General features: G+C 30.8%; 1 long non-coding RNA gene across 3 annotated transcripts; it reads left to right on the forward strand.

The window, feature by feature from the left end:
* The first annotated feature begins 993 nt into the window (after window positions 1-993).
* Window positions 994-7,790, forward strand: LOC127727126 (uncharacterized). 3 transcript variants are annotated; one of them, XR_007993787.1, is made up of 5 exons: window positions 994-1,023; window positions 2,095-2,121; window positions 3,003-3,077; window positions 4,927-5,457; window positions 6,484-7,790. It is a non-coding gene; the product is annotated as an uncharacterized LOC127727126 (long non-coding RNA). The 3 variants fall into 3 exon arrangements; XR_007993785.1 differs by lacking the exon at window positions 994-1,023 and having other exon boundaries at window positions 1,994-2,121; XR_007993786.1 differs by lacking the exon at window positions 994-1,023 and having other exon boundaries at window positions 1,994-2,121; window positions 7,138-7,790.
* Window positions 7,791-17,956: the final 10,166 nt, after the last annotated feature.

A 17,956-nucleotide genomic window follows, 5' to 3' on the forward strand; every position in this document is an offset into this window, starting at 1 on the left:
ATTTTAAGATCAGATTTTAGTAGGCATCAATTATACTAGCCTGCATTTCGAAAGTTTGTATTGAAATATCCAATTGCAAAACTTATGGCAAACACAAGAAAAAATAACCATATATGATACCGTACACTAAAGGCAAGCTAATTGCTTACAACATTTTGGTCTGGAGGTTAAGGAAGGTCTCAGAAATTATCGAAAATAACGAACATCTCTGACTCCAAATTGGTTCCACATTGTTTTAAACAGGTATTTAAGATATTTGAAGTTCATACGATTACTACTTTTTTTATTCCTGTATTTTTATACTCATGATGGATTTATGAGATTTGAATTGCGATAAACTAATGTTGCTTCTAATTAAGCGATCAGAACATCATTGTGATTAAAGGATTTCAATGTTTTAAAAGAAAAAAAAAGATGTCAACGTGAAAAGTAAAATTACTGAACAACCGTACTCCAAGGAATATTCAAAACGGAAAATCCCTTATTAAATGGCAAAATCAAAAGAACAAACACATCAAACGGATGGAAAACAACTGCCATATTCCTGACTTGGAACAGGCAGTTCCTTATGTAGTAAATGGTGGATTAAACCTGGTTTTATAGCTAGCTAAACATATCACTTGTATGACCGTCGCATAGAGTTCCCATAATAAACCTCTTAAATTCAAAAGCAAATTGAATGTTTCATTACAGCTTTTCTGAAATTCCCCAAAAGTCATTTAAATCATGAAATATATTGACCAGATTGAAACGAAAATAGTGAAGTGATTTTATCAAAAAGTTCTTTAAATTAACTGTTAGAAAATATGCAATTCTTTAGTTTAAGACAGTAAATCGTAATCTCAAATGAACAAAAAAACCAAACTGTGTTGTCATGTGTGGATAACAAGTTTTTTTTTAAATAGTAAAAAGAAATAATTCTCTTACATTTTGCAAATTTGTTTCAGACATGGTATATTTTATTTTGGTAATTAACATTAATTATTTTTTAACAGGGAACAAGAGTCGACAAAAAAGGTTATAGTGAGTATTTCAAAATAAGCAAAGAAATTTAAGATCAGATGTTAGGAAGCATTAACTAAAGTAACATGTCTTTAGAAATCACTTTTTTGTTTTTTAAAACAACAAGTATATGCATATGCTTTTTGATTTTTACGTGAAAAAAACGTGAAAGTTAAACATAAATGCAACGTTTAACTCGATTCCAGTTTTTCGCTATCGTCAATTCAGGTAAGTTCTTTAAATCTTTAAAAATATTTCAAACTCTAAAGGAAAGATGCTTCATATCTTTAAACAATAGTTATTTCTAATCCACGGTTAGATATTATATAAGCTTGAATTTTCAGACCATTATCAATAAGACATAACCAGTAACCACATATACACGAAACTGCATGAAACTAAAAAACATGGTTATAATTCTTAGCCAAGTTTTAGGCAATTGCAATAGAAGAGAATACAGAAAACACATGCAAGCAACGTTAAATACATATGAGTTTTTTTTATCTGGAATTGTAGGAAAGTCACGGACATTTTTTTTGTTATAGATTGACCAATTCTAAACGAAGAATTGGACCGCACTTTTATCAACATGCATTACAAAGTATCAGAATATCGGTGAATGAATATAAACTTCCCTTAGATATTGCCTTCAGATTTGAATATCGGTAAATTAATGTTGCCTCTAATTTAGCAAGTAGAACTGCATTGTGAATATTTGAGAAACATAGTTGAAAAGTAAAATAAAGATATCTACGTGAAAAACACTCAACGGAAAAGTAATGTTAAATTGTACATACATTGTGTTATTTGAAATTGAAACATACCTCCTTAAACTGTTAAACATATTAACGAAATGTGAACGTACAACTGTTCAACGCTTTAAGTAATAAGTTATTTCCATTAACCGTCAGAATAAAATGTAAACTTGTAGTTTCAGACACTACACTATAAAATCAATCGTGCATATAAAAGTGCATTGTTGGGTGTGGATTCAAATTTTGAAAAAGCTTTATGAAAACAAAAATACATTTTGGACATTTGTTTAATATATGGTTGTTTCTTCGACAATTTAAATTCATTTATATTTTACAGAGAAAAAAACGGTAAATATCAGTTATGGTGAGTCTTGCCAAGTGTACAGTCTATGTTATTTAAAAAAGAATTTGCATAAATTAAGGCAAACACAACCAAAAAAAAAAACAGGTACGATACATATAACACACTAACAGCAAGTTAATTGCATACCACTTTTTAGTCCGGAGTTTCAGTAAGGTCTCGGAAAATATTGAACATAACGAACCTCTCTGACTGAAAATTGGTTCCACATTTTTATAAACAGGTATTTAAGACATTTGAAGTTCATACGATTACTACTTTGTTTTACCTGTATTTGTATACTAGTACAAATGATGGATTTAGGAGATTTGAAATGCGATAAACTACTACTTCTAATTAAGCAATCAGGCTATCATTGTGATTAAAAAGTAAAATAACAAAAACACCGAACTCCAAGGAAAATTCAAAACAGAAAGTCCTTTATCAAAACAATGGCAAAATCAAACTCTCAAATACATCAAACACATCAAACGAATCGAAAAACAACTGTCATATTCCTGACTTGGTACAGACATTTCCTTATGCAGTAAATGGTGGATTAAACCTGGTTTTATAGCTATCTAAACATCTCACTTGTATGACAGTCGCATAGAGTTCCCATAATAAACCTATTAAATTCAAAAGAAAATTGAACGTTCGTTACAGCTTTTCTGAAATTCCAAAAAAGTCATTTAAATCGTGAAATATATTGATCAGATCTTAACGAAAAATAGTGCAGTGATTTTTTCAAAAAGCTATTTAAATTAACTGTTAGAAACTATGCAATCTTGAAGTTTGATTTAATTGACAGAAAGTCGTAAACTCAAATGAAATGATGAAACATGTGTGAATAACAACTTTAAATAAAAGAAATATTTCTCTTACATTTTGAACATTTGTTTCAGGCATGGTATTTTGTTTTGGCAATATACATTAATTATGTTCTAACAGGGAACAAGAGTCGACAAAAAAAGGTTATAGTGAGTATTTCAAAATAAATCAAGAAATGTACGATCAGATGCTAGGAATCATAAACTAAAGAAGCATGTCTTTAGAAAACACTGTATTCTTTTTTTTTTTAATGTAAAACAACAAGTATATGCTTACCTTTTATGCTTTTTACGTAAAACAAAAAACCAAATAAAACATAAATGCAACGTTAAACTCGATACTAGTTTTTCGCTATCATAAGTTGAGGATAGTTCGTTAAATCGTTAAATATATTGTCAAAATCTGAAGGAAATATGATTCATATCTTTAAACAATAGTTATTTCCAATTCACGGTTAGAAATTATATCAGCTTGAACTTTCAGACCATTGTCAAGAAGACAAAACCAGTAAGACAATATATATGAAACTGCATGAAACTAAAAAATATGTTTATAATTCTTAGCAAAGTTTTAGGGAATTACAATGGAAGAGAATACAAATACAGAGGAAAAATGAAATAACCAAAATACCGAACTCCAAGAAATGTTCAAAACGGAAAGTTGCTTATCAAATTGCAATATTTAAAGCTCAGACACATCAAACGAATGGAAAACAATTGTCATATTCCTGACTTGGTACAGGCATTGCTTATTTAGAAAGTTGCAGATTCAACCTGGTTTTATAGCTAGCTAAACCTCTCATTTGTATGACAGTCGCATAAAACTCTATCAAATTGACAACAGTGTGCGAGCAAAACAAACAGACATAACAGGTAAAAGTGTCAAAAATTGGTAACCAGCAGTCCACATTGTGTTATAATCTAAATCACTATAAAATAAACAACTATGTCAACAAAGACAAAACACAACACAACATAGAAAACCAAAGACTGAGCAACAAGAACCTCCTCAAAAATCTGGGGTGATCTCAGGTGTTCCGGAAGAGTAAGAAGATTCCCTTATACATGTGGCGCCTGTCGTGTTGCTCATGATAGTACCAACCCGATGATCAGTCTAATTCGGTAGGTCACATTCGGGGGAAAAGGAGACGAGATTGAAGTTACGACAATTGGAACATATCTGTTGTCATCTGTGAAACGAATATTCCATAACGGTCAACCAACTCGTGATGGCGTCTGTAAACTTTTACGAAAAGACGATTTCAACTTTACCACTTGGAACTCCAACCCTCCTTCAAGGAAATCATGATAGGAAATACAAGTCCTGGAATATAGTATCAACTTGGAGATATAGTTTCTCAGTCTTTAGTTTTCTGTGCTGTATTTCGTATACTGCTGATAGTCTTTTGGTCTTTTTAGTTTTTTGCCATTGCGTTGTCATTTTTTTCGACTTATGAATTTGAATGTCGCTTTGGTATCTTTTGCATCTCCTTTGCAAGATACTATTGTGTAACTTTGGGAATGTTTTGTATGAACTGTTGCATATGATTACAAAAACGAATCTGGCAGCAGGGGTGCTCCATAAGTACCCATGGGAACACCGACTAACGGTTGAAATTGCAATCCACTAACGCAAGAATTATGTTGTCGATCAAAAAGTCCAGCATTTGGATGATATCATCTTTGATGTATCTGATATTTGAATCAGCGCAGTTCTTTACAATGTAAAATTGTACCATGACCTAAAACAACAAATGCATATCTACGATTTCCCTTTTTGAAGTTAATGCTCTTTTTAATGAGATAATGTATTCAAACTTTCGATTGAGCTTTGAAAATAGTATTGCAAAGCGTAGAAAAATCCACAGTTTTGCTTTAACCACAAAATTTAAAGATTATGATTACAGATTTTGTAGTAGGCCTTTAATATTTTAAGAATCCAAATCTGATTGACACCGCTGTTTGAATATACCTCATTGCTAATATTCGTTCTTTATAGGTTTGTGTGAAGTTTATAATTAGGAATCTAGTATAAAATCGGGAGATTTTCATCATTATTTGTTCTGTTATTACCAAAGGAGAGAAGAACGGATTTATGATTGCTTAAATCTGACTTTTGTGAATGGTTTATATGTGATGGGTATATGTGATATTCGAAGTTTTGCTGTGAATTCCAATTCGTTAGTGAGACATTTTTTTGCTGGAACAACATAAAATTTGTCGTGAAGATGATGAGAAAGTAATTACCTTCTGGCGTCTTAAAAGGGTTAGAAACCCGCGTGTTCATCGTACATTGTAGAATTTGAATGTGCTTCTGAATGCATCATGGATCAGCTTTGATCCCGTTGGAAAGGTGTCCAGTTTTGGATCAGCTGACTCGCACTTTACTCATTTTCTTGTAAAGTCCGCAACTGCATCCATTCGCAACCTGAAATTTTTCTTTTGGTTGATGGGCTAAGAAATTCTGTATTTTTGATCTTTGGATTACAACTCTCTTAGTAATTAAACAATGCCAATGTCTCCTGTGCATGTAAGTATCTTGCTAATACAATAGTTTCATTCATCTTATAATGAACATCTCTTTCAACGGTGTTTAAAACATTTGAAAATAAAGGCAACAGTAGTATACCGCTGTTCGAAATTCATAAATCGATTGAGAAAAAAACAAATCCGGGTTACAAACTAGAACTGAGGGAAACACATCAAATATAAGAGGAGAAATACGACACAACAGAAACACAACATTAAAATGTAACACACACAGAAACGAACTATAATATAAACAAGAATATATTAGATATTATGTTTGTCAACTGTTATAGTTTGATGGTAAATGGTAAATCGTCCTATTTAATTCCTCTGCATCTACTCGAAGATTATCTTAAAACATAAAAAGCTGCTTCTTACAACAAATTGACTTCAACGTTGACAAAGGAACATGAAAAACTTTAAATAAAATATGATTAATGTAATGCATCGCACTTCAGCGTTTACACCAACGGACTTTGGTGTAGCTATCAACAAGATAGCATCACAATGCCATCATTTCATTTCAGCGTAATCAAAACCGTGAAATCATCGAACAGACAGTTTCAAACAATATATTGTGACAGCAGTTTAGCTGCCTTGTGAATTGTATATTATGAAAAGTTATATATGAAAATACGGGAAAAATTACTTTAGAAATTTGTATTAGGTATGGTATTTTCTTCATGCAATCATCATCCATTTATATTAATGAGTTATACACAGCAGACAATTTCAGTTGTGGTGGGTTTTTTCAAATGTACTGGCTTTTTTTTTGAAATAGCAAATTAAGATGAAATCTAAGGCAACATCAAATAAACTATGAAAATAAGGAGCAGTGGTATGATTGCCAAGGAGACAACTATCCACCAAAGTCCAAATGAAGTGGATGTAAGTAATTATCAACCACCATAAAGCCAATAACAACTAATAAAAAAATAATGTATCTAAGACTGTTTTTGATATGTATAAAAGGTAATATTTAAGGTTATTTTGAGTAGTACACTTACATTGGATCTTTTTTGTCTAGGTCACATAAGATAATTATTTTATATTTGGACGGACGTAATCATGAGGAATAAAAAAGGCAAACAAGTTCATAAAACACTTAACCAAAAATCAAGTCTAAGCCAAGAGAAACCAACAAAAAACTGTGGTGAGCTCGGTAGCCCTTGAAAGGTACGCAGATCCTGTTCAACCAGTGGCACCTGTCGTGATACTGTTTGGTGATGTTACAATCGAGGAAAAGAGGACGGGATTGTGGTTAAAAGTATGCTATACAAAATCACCACAGTAAGATAAAATGTAAGGCTACATCAAACGTACTTACCTGTACAACGGTATCGAGGAACCATTGTATTACAGTCAGTGTAACGTAAAAATTAACAACACGAATGATGACCGATCTATAAGTTACTGATTAAAATGTAACCAACCGGTACAGAAAATAATGTATAATCACATTAACGGTAAGTGGTGCACAAGGCCAACATATATAACAATCCAAAGTATAACACAAACGTCGAAGAGCTGATTAAACCAACAACGACTAACAGTAAAGCCGAACCCGGACAAAGAATAAAAAAGAGCTCTGCATGAGAGAAATATTTCCTTAATTCTAATTGATTTCGGGATTTAATAACATTAAATTCAGCAAATATTACAATATCTGTATTTTCAAAAGGTACAGAACCACTGTCTACTTGGCTGAAGATATCATAAGAGACCAACAGTCCACCAGCAGACGTATTGACCTAGTGGTAGTTATAACATTAACAATACCAATGTTATTGCACCAGATGCGCATTTTAACAATTAATGTCTTTTCATTTTTGTTCAAGCCCAACACAAACGTTGAAGAGCTGATGTAAGTTGTATTGCAATTCAAAACTTTAAGATCAACATTTTAAAGAATTATTCACAATGCCGTTATTTTTGCTGATCAATGGCTAAACAATGTACAAGCAAAATTAAGTGACTTGTGAGTTTTATTTCAACGTAAAAAAACAAATAAACGCAAACGCAAATAAACATACTATACCAGTTTTTAATATGCAATTTGAGAAAAACTTAGGAAATGGTGTAAAAAATTGACCGAAAATAATTGACTGAGTTGGAACGACATATTTTTCAGCGCTTTTATGAACAGGTATTTCCGACTGACCACCAGAAAATATGTTATGCTGCATTTTCAAACTTTAAATGAGAAAAATAGTTAAGCCTGCATTGGAGGTTGTAGCTTATATATTTTTTTTAAACGACAGATCCCTCGATTGAACGACAACAATATGTAAACAAGAATTTAAAAAAAAAATTTTGTAAACCTATTTTAGCAAAATTAACTGTCTTATGAGTTTTATTTTAACGAAAAAACAAATAAAACGCAAAAGCAATTAAACATACATTCCAGTTTTTTATTCTGCACTCAAGAAAAACTTGACAGAAACGGAATGACAAACTGTTCAGCGCTTTTATCAACATGTAGTTCAGACTAATCGCCAGAAAATATGGAAACATGCATTTTCAGACAATTAATGCAAAACGTCAGAAAATATGGAAAAACAAAAACTTGTAAATCCATTTTAGCAAAATCAACTGTCTTGGGAGTTTTTTTTACATGAAAACGAAATAAAACGCAAAAGAAATAAACTAACCATACCAGTTTTGGATCTGTGATTCGAGGAAAACTTAAGAAATCGTGTAAAAAAATATGACAGAAAATAATTGATTGACGCTGAACGACAAATTGTTCGGCGGTTTTATCAACAAGTAAATGCGACTGGCCGACAGAAATATAAAAAGCTGCAAGTTCAGACAATAAAATGGCAAACTATTTGAGTAAATGAAGGTGCATTGGAAATATTGGTTTGCAACAGATCTTTCAAAAAGATAGTCAGAAAATATGTAAACAAACAGTTTCAAGCAAAAATTTGCATGAGTGCATTTTTAACGTAAAAAACAAATGAAACGCGAAAGCGATTCTTCTAATTACTCTCTTCGGCTCTTCGAAGATGTAACATATAACATTCATTTCCCGAGGAACCTCAGCCGTTGTCAGTTTATTTTCGACTTATGAGTTTAGATGTCCCTTTGGTATCTTTCGCCCCTCTTTTAAAAGAGGACAAAATCCTGACCTATGGTATGACGTAGCTATACTTTTAAATACTGCGGCTGTTACCTGTGCCAATCATATTATTTTCAGATCAAAGAGGTGTCTAACTCGTTCTAATCTGTGACGACGTCCAGAATTTTTAAATTTGGTAAAACTGTAACGTTGTTCCAGTTAAAATTGTTTGATAAACACTAAATAACTTTAAAAGTTATCCAAGTTGGTTGAATACAACATATTTTTCGTCCTCTTTTCTTATCTTGTTTAAGGTTCATGTGGACCCTTTGGCTAAAATGGATGCGTTTTCACCTCAAAATTTACTTTGAGTACGGACTAAAATATGCATCCGGAAAAGTTTTAAGGCATTGCATGCCCTAGATAAATAAAATTCAAATGCATTTTATGTTTTAGAAAATTTTAAAATTAACTGGATTTTGCTGTACACTTTTTTCGTCCCTGCAGATCCTCCTGAATATGCATGAAATGTTTGCCACTGGACGTTAAACAACCAACAATCAATCAATCAATCGCCCCTGCAGAAGATGATAAAATTGACAAACAGTTGAGTTTCACTTGATATGGTCCACTCAGTCACACAGTTTAAATCACCAATTATTGTCAGGTTACTATTGTCCCTCTATTGTCCATGTCAATCAATACAGTTCACTTCAATTAGTCAATCAATACAGTTCACTTCAATTAGTCAATCAATGCAGTTCACTTCAATTATTCAATCAATACTGTTCACTTCAATTATTACTTGTGGGGAAGTTCTCAAACCTTTTTCCCAACTTTGTTTATTTCGGCACCTTCTGGAGGAATGAAAAAATGTGCACTGCAAAATCCAGTTAAGTTTTTAATTTTCTAAAAAATAAAATGTATTTGAATTTTATTTATCTAGAGCATGCTTTGCCTTAAGATTTTTCCAGATACTCAGGTTTGTCTGTACTCTGTTAACTTTTAAGTGAAAATGCAGCAATTTTAGCCAAATGGTCCACATAACCTTAAAAAATCCACGTGTACTGTAGTGTAAAACACACAGACCTGTGCTGATCCATTGTCACGCAATCAATGGTGGACCGAACGTGTTCACCTTGCAATACATTTAGACGTCTTTTCGTCTAAATGAATTTTCGTAATTACTTTTGCACGTAATGAATCTCTATCATTGAAAGGTGAGTACTTAAACCATTGTCGTGACGTCAGCCTATTCATTTACCGTGGATGCTTTTTCTAGAATCAACGCTTCCTAAATCTGTCGCTCAAATGGACTCACCAAATTATATTCCATTGTTTCCTTTGTGTGCTTAATTTCATTCAGTTTGAATTGGCTAATTTACTGATTTCTGTTCACTAATGGAATTAATTCAAAAACTTACCTTTAATTTTTGTAATTTTAATATGCCTTCACTGGGAAACGAACCCCTCCTTGAAATCTGTTATGTGTGACTGACATTAACACAATGACGAAACCTCTCGGCTACCAATGGATTGCAATTTAAATGTCTATTTTCATATATATAAATCAACAACTGATACACATTGGTACAACGGACACACAGGGATTGTACCTTTATGTATATTTTCTCCTTTATTTTTGGATTATTAATAGCTATTTCACATATTTATATAATTTGTTAATTTTTGTTTTATAAATATAGTCTGCTTTCATCTGTTTTACTACATATCTTTACAAATGTTTATTCGCAAATCCTTATCCAAGTAAATCGTGATGTGCCTAGAATTAGGCTTCTTGATAAAATTTTCGGTAGCATACTTATCATATGTACTTAGAATTAAGTTCGAATATGTCTTATTTTGTAAATTACGAATGATATTCAGATGCCTGATAATTTAAAGATAGACGTGTTATGTTATATTTGTATTTCTCTAACTAATTAATTGTGAACTTAGATTTATTAATGCATCGTTGAACATGATAACATGGTTATTTAATCTCACTTACGATACCTTCTAATTAAGAAAAGACATTAATTATGAAAAGACATCACCACAATAGTTTAAATTAAAGATACAATGGATAAGCGTTGATTCATGAAAAACAAAACATTCGTCTCCGGGCTCATGGTTTCTTTTTCAAGAATCAACACTCATTCATTGTATCTAAAATACATAATGTACGAAGATGTACTCGTATTCCTGTCATAATGTACCGACGTAGTGACGTACAATTTACAACCAAATAGAAAATATATTTAATATTAGTATTCTCACAAAATGTTGTGAATAAAATACACGCGATGAGCATACACTATATATTGAAACGATCAAGAATATGTAAAGAATATGTATATGCATTTCTGTAATATGCAAAGCCAGTTTAGGCTAAGCTCTTAGTGAGATAATAAGGCTGTGTTACAGTGGAAAATTTAAAGAAATAATATAAATTATGTTATTGATATTTAGATTGTGTAAATATTGAGTGGCCAGTGAAAAATTACCGCGGCAAACTTTACGAAAAAGGGGTAGTTCAAAGTAAGTTCAAGGGAGAACATTTGTTCGTGTAGTCGTTTAGAATCTGCCCTTTAGGCATTTAATGAATAGTTGCTTGCAATGAAAATAAGATGCCACTGACCAACAGTAGATGTTGATAAGGTAGAAACAGAAATTTGAAAATATTAGTAAAACAATTATTATTGTTTTAAAAATTCTGCAACACTGCAGTATTTTAATGACAAACTTTTGTTGAATATTTCTGTACATAAAAGTAATCTCATGTCTTTTACTATAATTAAGTAACAAACAATAATCTTGAAGATTTAGATCTTGTCAAATAATAAAGCAGATAAGCATTGCTCATTGTTAATATAAGTTCTTTGCTATTAAAGAAGAAAATAGCTATGGTTTAAGAATAAGAACAATATGATAATAATGTTGCAAAATGTGAAAAATGTGATGCAATATATCAAAATATTCTATTTGATATTTAATATCAAATAAGAAAGATCAAAGGATCTTCCGAAAATTTATATGACTGACATGCATTTGTTAGATGTAAAATCCTTTTTCAAGGATAATCTTATGATGTTTGGCATAACATGCATAATGTGGAAGGAAATAACAATAATTCCATTGAATGGTTTTCTTGAAATTTATTAATGTAGTTTTCAGAATATAAATAAAATTATTTAACTTTTCAAAGTAACATTCATGTACATTTATTACTAGATTTTTATGAATGATATCCTCATATAGTTGAAAATAAGACAATAGAGTTTTAACTCTTATATCTTGACAATGTTATAACATTTATAATAACTATTACAAACAAAGTCTTAGAATAGATAAAATAGTAACTCTTTTCTTAAGAAACAGTTTGAATTTATTGTTGTCAAATCACAACACAATTGTAGACCGTAATATTATTTTGTCTACAGGGTTTCAGTCAGAGTGAACATCTTTTCACTGTGAATTATAGTTTGAGATACAGCTATAGGAATTTATTAGATTCTGCCAAGAAAGGAAGATGCTATTCAATAGTCCCTTTCTTTACTTTTGCGGAAAAGAGTTTATAAATGTGCTATACACACACAATTTTGTGCTTATTTTGATAAGACAAATTGTGTCTTACAATCTCAGTAAATTACTAGATATGATAAGCTATAATATATTTATAAACTTGCAAATGGCAGCAGACATGAATTCTCAAGTAGTATGTAGAACATGCAGGAAGATGTTTCTCACACCATGCAAATTTTGCTTTGATGTTGATCATGAATTATCTGACATATTTTCCTTTTAACAAAATAATATTATAACTTACCACTGACTTTATCCATAAATAATGTTTTATGTGACTAATTGTTGCCTTGTTTAGGCTAAATCATACCTTTATAAACAATTGTATAACAGTGTTTAAGGAACTTCTCCAGCACATTATTGTTATATCAGACATCAAATACCGAATAATGTAATATGATATGAAATTATATAGACTTTATAAAGTTTTTATCATGATTATATTGCATCTATATTACTTAAATTCATGATGCAAATTAAAAATAGAAAATGGTAATCTTTTAAGACTCCATGAACTTGAAAATAGAATTGCTATATTGATGCTTTTGTATCATCAGTTTAGAATTGACAGATTCATATATATATATATATATATACATGTATATATTTTAATGTTCCCTCAAGAAATGCCATTTTAAAAAGTATTCTTAGCATTGAAGTTGCAAAACAAATTCAAACTTAGATTATTTTGCCATCTAGATCTGTACATGTACACTGGTTTATTTATTTCAGTTCAATTAGAAATGTTTCTTCTTATTAGTTATATTGTTTAAATATAATATAGCCATATATAACATTAAATGTTCATGGAAAAATGGTACATGTACCATGCATCATAAAACATTTGTATGTAAGAGCAGTACTTTTTTAAAGAATTGCAATGAAAATCATGATTTTCCATGAAATATACAAGTCTTGTCTGATATAAGGTTAATATACAGTGATAGTTATATTCCTTTAATATCTAATATTTTTATGGATATCATCATGGGCGAAGGTGATTGTAAATTGTGACTGGTTACAATAGGAGTAAAAACTTTGTAACACTTTTCCGGTTCTCTTTACAGAATGTTATCAGAGTGTCACAGAACATTATAACTTGAATCTTAGGATTTTAAAACACAGGATCAAGTCTTTAATCTGGTTATATTTTTTCTGTATTAATTCTTATTACATAAGATGAATTGCACACATTAGTTTTTTGATATATTTCTAATATACTTAATAAAATTCCATAAAGATGGTTTTCTTCAGAATATTAGAATAGATGCATAATGCATATGTAGCCCCTAGTCCATATGAAGTGTTGGACTTTAAGATTTTATTTTATATAAATCTTAATTATTTATCAATACTGTTTGATAGATATTATACATATACTACATACTCATTGTCATATACAGACATTGAATGTAAAAAACGGAACCCCATCAGATACTTTATTCTAGTTGGTATATTCCAGAAACGAATAGATAAGATACAATTTTTATATATAGTCACTTAAAGTGTCTTGAATAAGAATTACAGTAGAGTCTGATCATCTACATGTATTTTTAAATCAGTTAATCTTTTATTGACAGGTGACTGTGACAGTCATCAGTTCATAATAACAATTGATAGTTTTTGAAAACTCAAAACTTTTTATGATCTTTATATAGTTAAGAGAATTTGTCTTGAATGTATAGCATAGGCCATTATACTTGAAAAAAGCGAAATTCAGCTAGTTGTTCAGACTTCTCCAAAAATGAAAATAAGAAAAACGTATAGTTTTGTGTATATTTTATTATACAAAATTACTATCAATATTTTTGAAACTATTTTTTATACGTGGACTAACAAGGTATTATCCGAAAAATCGATATTGGTATATTACCTTAATATTTAGATTAGATAAGCTATTTAGTCAGAATGATTAATTAGAATGACGACTGTCTTTAGTGTCTTTACCCCAATTTTTAAACAATTTAACCTATGATGTCTGTTTGTTTTGCTAACACATTGTTGTCAATATAATCTATGCGACTGTCATACAAGTGAGAGGTTTAGCTAACTATAAAACCAGGTTTAATCCACCATTTTGTACATAAGGAAATGCCTGTACCAACTCAGGAATATCACAGATGTTTTCCATTCGTTTGATATGTTTGAGCTTTTGATTTTGCCATTTGATAAGTGACTTTCCGTTTTGAATTTTCCATGGAGTTCTGTATTTTTGTTATTTTACTTTTTATATATCCTGGACTGATTCAACGAATTCAGATTTGCTTTCTGCTAGTTGTTCTGGGAGCTGTCTTTTGCATGTTTTGTTTCTACTAACACTTTGAATATGCTATATGTTACATCTGCGATGAGCCGAAGAACGTAATTAGTAGAATGAACTCTCATCCAAACATAACTTGAAATGTGAAGGATAAGAGTCATTCTAGTAATGAAATCTTTTTGGAGGGTATTATTTACCCATCTCATGTTTTTGATGCACAAAAAAACTTTGAACTATGATTGGCACAGGTAACAGCCGCAGTATTTGAATCAAGGTATAGGTACGTCATACCCATAGGTCAGGATTTTGACCTCTTTCAATTGAGATGCCTCTTTGCACACCGGGAAATGAATGCTATATGTTACATATTCTCGAGCCTCAGGCTCCCTTACTAGAATGACTCTCATCTTTCATATTCCAAGTTATGATTGAATGAGAGTCAATTATACATGACATTCCTGTTTTAGATCTTAAATCTAAGGAAAACTTCATTGTCAAAATTAGTGTAAAAAACATGATCGAAAATAATTGACAGACGCGAAACGACAGATTGTTCAGCGGCTTTAGCAAAAGGTATTTCCGACTAATCGTCAGAATATATATAAACCTACATTTTCAGACAAAAAATGGGAATTTTGTTTTAGCAAAAATAGCTGCAACGGAAGTCGTGGCCTACAGTTTAAAAAAACACAAAAGGTCCCCTGAGTTGACCTTTATAAAAGATGTAAACAAGAATTTTCAGCCCAAAATTTGTAAATCCATTTTAGTAAAATTAAGTGTCTAATAAGTTGTAACTTAACGTAAAACACAAATAAAAAGTAAAATCAATTGAATATACTTTACCGATGTTTTATCTGCAATTCGTTATAAACTTCAGAAACCGTGTAAAAAAGTGACAGAAAATAAACGGAGCAAAAAATTGTTAAGCGCTTTTTTCAACATGAATTTTCGACTGACCACCAGAAAATAAGTAAAATTGCATTTTTAGACAATAAAATGGCGACATCATTCAGGAAACAAAGCTGCATTTGAAATTGTGAATTACATTGTATTTAAAAGCAACAGATTCTCCAAATTGACTGTCAAAATATGTAAACAAAAACCTTCAAGAAAACTTTTAAAATACATTATAGTAAAATTAACTGTTTTGTGAGATGTATTTAAACATATTAAACAAATAAAACGCAAAAGCAATTCAGCATTCTAATATGACGACCTATTACCGTCAACCAGTATAATCACAATATATCTACCTTTAGCGCAAACGCAGTAATACACATAAACGGCTGTTCCGCGTTACGACCAACTTATTTATACTGCCAGATATTCTCAATTTTCGACATCAAAATCCCCAGTTTACGAAGGCCAAGCTTCAGATACAATATATTTATCTCTATTCTTCAGCAAAATAAACAAATCAGTCCATTTCAATTTATTTTTCATGGTAAAATTTAATTAAACGAAAATTCCGCGAAATGATGTTATTGTCTTGACATGGCAACGAAACAAGGTGACGTCACAAATATGTTTCCGTAAACAAAAAATCACATGTAAATACCGGGCGTTTTAAAGCTTCGTGTACGCCTCAGAACGAATAAAATCACATTGGAAGAAAATTTATAAGTGAAAAATGCGATTAAAAAAAAAAAATCATTGAATTATATAATATTACTAATATTATCAAAATTGGGTAAAACGGAACAGCCAAAACAGTATCGTATGTATAGGGCTTTCACGGTTAACAAAATTAGCGAATTTGTCCTATTAGAATCGAAATAATTCATGGCAGCCGTAGATTTGTTTTCATTTAACCATGGGTTTGGCATTTATATTCGTATTTTACCCCTCGCTAACGCTCAGGGTAAAATAATAGAATATAAATGCCCAACCTATGGTTAAATGAAAACAAATCTACGGCTGCCATGAATTATTTCTTAATTCTATCACATGTTTGTTTCTGCAATTCTTGTAAAACTTCAGAAATGGTGTAAAAAATATGTCCGAAAATAATAAACAGAAGCGGAACGACAATTTGTTCAGCGCAATAAAAAGAATATGTATTTTCGACTAACCGCAAGAAAATATGTAAACTGACATTTTTAGACAATAAATGAGACAAATATGTGAGCAAGTGTAGCTGCATTAGAAGTTGTAGCGTACAGCTGTTTCTTCTCAAACAACAGGTCCCACAAATTAACTGTCAGAAAAAATGCAAACAAGACTTTTTAGACTAAAATTTGTAAATGCTTTTTGGCAAAACTAACTGTTTTGTAATTTGTATTTTTAAGTATAAAAAAAACATAAAGCAATCATATATACTATCACATTTAATGCAAAATCATTTGTGGGGGCAAAAATAGCTATATTGGCAATTGTGGCGAATAATATGTTTTTTAAACAACATGTCCCACAACTTGATCGTCAGAAAATATGTAAATAATTTTTAAACAAAAATATGTACATCCATTTTGCAAAATAAACTGTCTTGTGATTTTTTTTACGTAAAAACAAATTAAACGCAAAAGCAATAAAACAAACTATATAAATTTTTTATCTTTTATTCGATGAGAACTTCATTGTCAAAATAAGTGTAAAAAATATGATCGAAAATAATTGACTCAACGCCAGACTATGTAAATATAAATAAGAAGATGTGGTATGAGTGCCAATGAGACAACTCTCCATCCAAGTCACAATGTGTAAAAAGTACACAATTATAGGTCAAAGTACCGCCTTCAACACGGAGCCTTGGCTCACACCGAACAGCAGCTATACAGGACCTCAAAATGACTAGTGTAAACCATTCAAACAGGAAAACCGACGGTCTAATCTATATAAAAAAAAAAACCAGAAACGAGAAACACTTTTGAACCACAACAACCAACGACTACATTTTCAGACAATAAATTGGAATTTTGTTTTAGCAAAAAATAGCTGCATCGGAAGTTGTGACATACAATTAATAATAAAAAAAAGGTCCCCTGAATTGACCTTCAAAAAATATGTAAACAAGAATTTTCATACAAAAACTTGTAAATCCATTTTAGAAAAATTAAGTGTTTAATGAGTAGTAATTTAATGTAAAAAAGCAAATAAAGCAATTATACATACTATCATTTGTGTATCTGCAATTCTAGTAAAATATCAGAAATCGTGTAAAAAATATGACTGAAAATAATTGACAGAAGCGGAACAACAAATTGTTCAGCGTTTTTAGCAACATATATTTTCCACTAATCGAAAAAAAAATATGTAAATCTGCATTTTCAGGCAATAAATGGGAAAATTATTTAAGCAAATAGAGCTGAATTGGAAGTTGTGGCCTACAGTTTTTTTTTTATCAATAGGTCACCTGAATTGACCGTTATCAAATATATAAACAAGAATTTGAAGACAAAAGTTTGCAAATCTATTTTAGCCAAATTAGGTGTCTTGTGAGTTTTAATTTAACGTAAAAAACCAACAAACTCAAAAGCAATGACACATACAAGACCAGTTTTTGATCATCTGCACTCGAAAAAAACTTCAGAAATCGGGTAAAAAAATGATCTAAAAAATTGATAGAAACAGAACAAAAACATGTTCAGCACTTTT

Source organism: Mytilus californianus, unplaced genomic scaffold (assembly GCF_021869535.1).
Source record: "Mytilus californianus isolate M0D057914Y unplaced genomic scaffold, xbMytCali1.0.p SCAF_1, whole genome shotgun sequence".
In the NCBI taxonomy this organism is placed as follows: Eukaryota; Metazoa; Mollusca; class Bivalvia; order Mytilida; family Mytilidae; genus Mytilus; species Mytilus californianus.